The sequence below is a fragment of the Patagioenas fasciata genome, chromosome 8 (genome assembly GCF_037038585.1).
Source record: "Patagioenas fasciata isolate bPatFas1 chromosome 8, bPatFas1.hap1, whole genome shotgun sequence".
Lineage (NCBI taxonomy): Eukaryota > Metazoa > Chordata > Aves > Columbiformes > Columbidae > Patagioenas > Patagioenas fasciata.
In genome coordinates this window covers 42,681,796-42,688,653 of record NC_092527.1, presented here as the reverse complement: position 1 = coordinate 42,688,653, position 6,858 = coordinate 42,681,796, and positions in this window count along the sequence as shown.

The window sequence follows — 6,858 nt, the reverse complement described above, 5'->3', positions numbered from 1 at the left end:
GACTTTTTGAAGCATCATCCGGAACATTTCACAGCAAGCGTACCTGCCGAACTGTGCGGAAATCAATGAGGCAGCTTCTGCTGCCACACGCGCTCACTAAACCCAGCGCCATGCACGTGCCGACATTTAAATACGTGTATGTTTAAAATACCTGAAAACGGGGGGGTTAATCCCATTACTGCAAACACACACATCAAGCAGTTTGTAGGTCCGGAAGCATTAAAGCTCCACAGATTTTTGAAAGCAATAGACAGTAATTACATGTACTGCTAAACTTATTGCTAATAAATATATTTGTGAATAGTCTCAACTATATATGTACTTTTTACCAGATTAAAACTCATGTTCATTCACTTAGGTATTTCACAAAGTTGTATTAAATTGAAAGCTGATGTAAATTCAGTAAAACTCTTCCAGTCTTCATGAAAACATCCTGCTTTTTAAAAATACAGCCAGAGAGTTTAAAACATTCTCTCTCTTGTTATTCGGTATACGCAACGCAATACGGTCTTGTTCGAAACACAGTAGCCCTGGGGGTTCCAGGGTACCGGGAAGGCATCATGGCACGTTCCATACGCAAAGCTCGCGGTGCAGCCCGTGATCTCCACCGGCTCTGGCTCCTGACAGCCCGTCCCACCGCCTGTTCTACAACAACCTGACAGAAATGAGCACAGTCAGGCAATAGAATGGGCGGCGTGTGGTGTGTGCCCGGCAGGCTCTGCCAGCTCGAGGCTCGGTGCACTCACGGCACACCGCGGCTGGCACTCACTCAGCTTTGGGGCATTTGGGGTCTCCTGGGTAGCCCCAAGGCTCCCAAACGTCTGCTTGGGCAGGCAAGAGGCACCCAGCCCATCCTGATGGGGCTGGGACAGCAGCATCACCCTCCCCGAGTGACGTGGGACAGACACACAGAGCACAGGGAGTCCCCTCTGGACGTGGGGTGACATTGTCATGCGTGACCCTCATACCTGGCTCGAGGAACCAGCTCCATGGGGAGCGCAGCTGGCACGGTGCTGAGCGCGACGCTGTGGAACGAGGGGGACACGGTCATGTCAGAACCGTGTCACGCGTCCCTGGCGCGGGGACAGACATTTGGGTCCGTGTGTCACCTGGTGGCCCTGCTCTCCATGGCAGGGGTTGTGCTTCCAGCACATTGCATCACTCCGGTTTGGAGGGCAAAAGATGCTTGAGCGGAATCAGGGTTTCTTTTCTTGGAAAGCACCCGTGCTGTAAAGTGCTGCAAACACCACAAATACATAAGGCCATGAAATGAACAGTGTTGACGCGGTCAGTTCACACAGCGACAGCCACGTGTGGCTGCCGGGACCCCCAGGACCCCGGCAGGGTCCGGGCTCAGGGTGGGTGGCTGCAGCAGCCACACGTTGTCACCACCGCACGGGGAGCAGCTGCAGGGGAACGGTGTTCGATGGACCGCTGCTCCTCTTTGAGCAAGCAAAGCGTTTTGGAACCATTTCATATTCCCTCTGCATTATAGAAGGGGTTTGTTTATCACTACAGCATAGTTCTTTACTGGGAAAAGGCTTTACCGAGTTTAGTACCATCAGCAGTACCTCAGCACCTCATTGAAGGTGATTTCTTGCTTCATGAGAATGCACAATACCTTCCCAATGTGCCGTGCATTCTAACACCCACACAGACCGTTCACACTTGCTCTGCCCTCAGGAAACGTATTTCTAAGGCACTTTGCTGTTGTGGATCTGCCCCACGGTCACTTGAGCCCTGGCAGAGCGGGCGGCAGAGAGCGGAGAGGGGACGGCGGCTGAGCCGTGGGCGCGCTGACCGGCGCCTGCGAGGGGCAGACACAGCCCGGCTCCGCGCCCACCGCTCGCTCCCCAGACCTGCTCCTGGCACCCGGGGCAGGCGTGGGCCCTTTCTCAGAGCTTCCACCAAAAGCCATGCAAAGTGTTGGTTTTGTTCTGCCAGGTTGGACGCCTTTAAAAACTGAAAAGTATCCTGTGAAGCCGCAGTGTTTCCCAGACAAAGCGTCTTACCTGTGCTTCCAGTTAATACATTGCCAAGGTTTTGCACCAAGAAAAATTATTGCAGCAGATTTGAAATATTTTACAGGCACTTCATTTTTCTCGGTGCAAAAGTCCAAACTGGCTTACAATAAAACTGCCTGTTACATTTTAATAGTATTGCCTATGGCTACGCTTCTGTAACCACATTGCTGCAAAGAAAGCCAATTTATCGACTAACAGAAGGAGGACCATGGAACAATCCCATCCGCAGGCTGTGCCGGTGCCGCTCCCCCAGCGCAGAGGTGACACGGCACGGCACGGTGACCTGGCGCACCGGCACAGGACGAGTGTGTGCTCTGGGGAAAGCCAGGTGTGCAACGGCAACCACGAGCAGCCGTTACTCACCTATCCGTGCCTCTATCAGCGCCAGCCAAAACGGCGGTGCTAAATAGAAGACAATCCCAGAATTTAAGGAAAAATATTCCCTTAAGGAAGGGTAGCTGCCCTGTGTTTTCCCTCTCCCCTTTCCCCCTTCCAACAAGAGCTATTTCAAAACTAAAATCCTTAGGGTTCAATAAAGGAGTATTGTCTCTGCCACCCATGATGCTGGGCTGCCACCTCCTGTCAGGTGCCAGCTCACAGCTCACAGCCTGCACAGCCCGCACAGCTCAAACAGCACAGCCTGCACAGCCCACACAGCTCAAACAGCACAGCCCGCACAGACCGCACAGCTCAAACAGCACAGCCTGCACAGCCTGCACAGCCCGCACAGCTCAAACAGCACAGCCCGCACAGCCCGCACAGCCCCCACAGCCCCCACAGCCCCCACAGCCCCCACAGCCCAAACAGCCCCCACAGCCTGCACAGCCCGCACAGCCCAAACAGCCCGCACAGCCCCCACAGCCCCCATAGCCCGCACAGCCCGCACAGCCCGCACAGCCCACAGACCTCGCTGGGATGCACAGACTGACCAGAACCTCCGCTGCACCAGGCAACCTCTGCTGCACCGAGCAATCTCCACTGCACTGAGCAACCTCCGCTGCACCGAGCAACCTCCACACAGCCCAAACAGTCCGCACAGCCCGCACAGCCCACACAGCCCGCACAGCCCACACAGCCCGCACAGCCCACACAGCCTGCATACATCGAGCAATCTCCGCTGCACCGAGCAACCTCTGCTACACCGAGCAACCTCCGCTGCACCAGGCAACCTGCACTGCACCGAGCAATCTCTGCTGCACTGAGCAACCTCCACTGCACTGGGCAACCTCCACTGCACTGGGCAACCTCCACTGCACTGCTGCACTGGGTCTGCACACACATCGGCAGTGCATTGCACTCCTGGATTTGTTCAACTTCCATGACAATACCGGCCAGCAATGAATACTCACAGCCTAAGAAAATCAAGTTAAAAGTCTGGGAGCTGAAGTGCAGGTAACAACTCTGCTGAAGACGCACAAGTGGAATAAAATCCTGCATGTTTCGCTTTGATAGCCGTCGGTTCCACATCATATATAGTATTGCACAGAAAAAAATCTGTTTAAATCACACTGTCTCTTCTGCTAAAGCAACCAAACTGAGTTTCGCACGGCGCTGGCTGGGAGGAGAGGGACTGTCCCCATTAGAGTTCTGCTGTCAGGCCCAGAAATACCATTGAACTGGTGGAAAACGTCCCACTCAGGTGAGCAGGAAGGAGAAAGAGGGCTGTATCAGCCAGAAAGAGGGTTGTATCAGCCAGAAAGAGGGCTGTATCAGCCAGAAAGAGGGCTATATCAGCCAGAAAGAGGGTTGTATCAGCCAGAAAGAGGGCTGTATCAGCCAGAAAGAGGGTTGTATCAGTGGAACAAACTGCCCGCGTGAGCAGTTTGGGCTCTGCAGGGCCAGGGGACACGGAACGTGGTTCAGACCCCTGATGTGAGGTGCCGCTGTCACCCCCGACACCCCCGGCAGTGCCTCTGGGCTGTAAACCTGTGCAACCCCTGCTTGACAGGCTGCAGGGCAGAAAGGTGCTTCTCCAGCACTGGTGCGTTTAGGAACACAATGTGGCCTCATTCCAAAAATCTGAGGTTAAAAAACCCACCACCAAAACCCCACGACAACAAAAAACCTACTAAGGTGGAAGCGTGGCTGCTTTGGGTTTGTTTCTAAAATAGATACAAGAAGTTGTTTGGTTGTGTCAGATGTTGAGTTGCACATTTTCCTGCATTTCTGGAAAAGCTGTAACCTGTAATGCAAGGGTCCTTCTTTATTGTTAGAGCACCAGCTGTTGCCAAGCAGCTACGAATGAAATTTAACAGTAAACCTGGACAATTTCCCTCTCTATCACTGAAGGATATAATTCAACTTAAAAGCGGCCGAGGTTTCAGACAAAAGTGGGTTTACTTCCACATTGCGAGGGGTGTGTACTTTGGGAAAAACCCTTTCTGGGCGCCTCACACACACCAAGAGACCCAGGAGCCAGCTCCCTCCTTCGCTCACCAGCGCCTACAAACCCTGGAGGACCCAGAACATCCAGCCCACTGCAGATTCGGTTTGGCAGAGGTCACATCTCATACTGGAGCCACTCAATAATTCCAAAGCCCGTATTTCAGCACAGCCATAATAAAAGTGAATGTTACCCCTCCTGTTCACACGTTCAGCCATTGGCAGCTGAACCAGATGTGATGCTCATCAAACCCAGCAACTGCTAATAAAGAGAAACAAACCACCAGGGGCCTCTTCATAAACAGGAACTTACCGAAGGAAGACAAGAACTGCAGAGACTCGGTTCCCACTTCAGTGCAGGGAAACAGCAGCAAAGAGCCGGACACAGATTCACCCAAAAGCCAAGCAGAGTAATCAAGCTGCTGGGAGGACTGGTGATGAGCTCCATGGTTCACCTCGGGACTGCAGTTCAAACTCAGCACGTTTAGACACTGAGTCAACGCGAGTGAACACGAAGAATCGGACAGCCCTGCCACATCGCACTGGATAACATCACCTGACCTGTTGCGTGTCTCAGGTTCATCAATGGAGCTCACATTGGGATGATATCCACTCCGATTCTGAGTGTCTGCAGTGATTCTCCAGCTCTTCTCTCCTTCGGTCCCAAGTTTCAGGCTATTTCTCCTTGCACTGCCCTCGTCTGGCACAGAAACAGAGCACTGCTCTCCATTTCCACTGAGTCTTGAGGAATACCTGTCAGCAATAATGATGCCTAATAAATGAATGCTTTAATAAACAACAGGCATTGTCCCCAGTCTCCTGTTGGGGACACTATCCTGACGTCTCCTAGTGTTTTCCTCCTGCTCTTTACGTTCCGTAGCAGGTCACACAGGTACAGAGCGCTCGGAGCACACGTCTCGGTGTCTCACCGGGGAATGGGGGCGTCACAACTCAGAGCCCCGTCCCCGGTGCCGGTGTGCGGAAGGGTGGCTGCGCCCCGGGGCCGCGCTGTCACCGCGCGCGAGAACGGGCACGGACAGCGGCTCCTTCTGCGGGCAGGGCTGGGTCAGTGCGTGACTGCCACCGCACATCGCAGCTCACGGCATGTGCAGTTTGCCCTCTAGCTGCGAACTGCCGGCAGCGGAGGCAAACCGAAGTGTGCACACGAGGTATGAACCAGCTGCAAAGGGTTTATTTCCCGCTCAGTTCATGCAGTTCCATGGCCGAGTCGGTGAGCAGCGTGGGAATTCACCTTGCCCGTTTCCTTGGATCACTGGATTTTGTGAAGTAAAGCACTCTTTGTATTTCCTCTTGTAGCGCAAAATGTGTGAAACTACTTCTTTCCTTATAAACAACAAACTGGACAATCTAATAAGAAGCTAAGTAACGACTTCTAAAAGACAACGACATTGTAATACCTGATCTTTCCTTTCTCCAAATAGAGCTTGTTCCTCTCGCAGCTCCTTTGCTGCTGCTGATGTGCACTTTTCATCTCACTTTGCCTGGATTGTCCCATCATAGGATAGAAACTCATTACATCTGCTTCTGTGTAGAGATCCCCCTTTAAAAACGGACATTCTGATATTGTTAATTAAATACTACATAGGAAACTAAGCACATTCAATGATGAACACACTCAGAATCTATTAACTATGATCCTGCATATGAGCAGTCTGGTTTATCTCAATGTATTCAAATATTTCAAGGAAAAAACCACGTTAAATTTACCAAGTGAATTACTTCACAAAACCCACTGCAAGCCAAGGCTGTCTTGTGAGGACAAAACCTAAGCATAAACCAGGGATTCTACAGGATTTATTTCTATATTCAAACAAACGAAACAACCAAAGCAAACAAATGTGAGAGTATCAATATCAAACCCTATGCAATATATTCCATAAAATGCAGAGAATAGTTTTTTATCATATTGCATATACTAGAAATGAAAAACCAAGTTACCTGCAGAATTCTACAGTCCTTACTTGTTCTGTATTCTAGAATTCCATTGGTTTTCAGTTGAATTAATCTGGGCATTCAATTATCAAAATAGGAATATAAAAGTAAGTACATGAGAAAATAGAGAAGATTGATGGTGCGTTTTAATTTTGGAGAAAACTACTTAAACCAATAGAACATACAACGGTTATTTTGTGATCTATATACTTATGTCAAAAACACCATTTATCCATCAAACACGCGTTCGCCAACGAAGACGATGATCCGCACTGAGACGATTTGTGGTTTCCTGCAGCAGTGCTGGGTCCCACAGCCCCGGCGGGGTCCCCGCGGCGAGTGGTGTGTGCCGCGGTCATCCCCGCGGTGAGCGGCGTGTGCCGGTGTCATCCCCGTGGCGAGTGGCGTGTGCCGGTGTCATCCCCGCGGCGAGCGGCGTGTGCCGGTGTCATCCCCGCGGCGAGCAGCATGTGCTGGTGTCATCCGTGCGGCAAGCAGC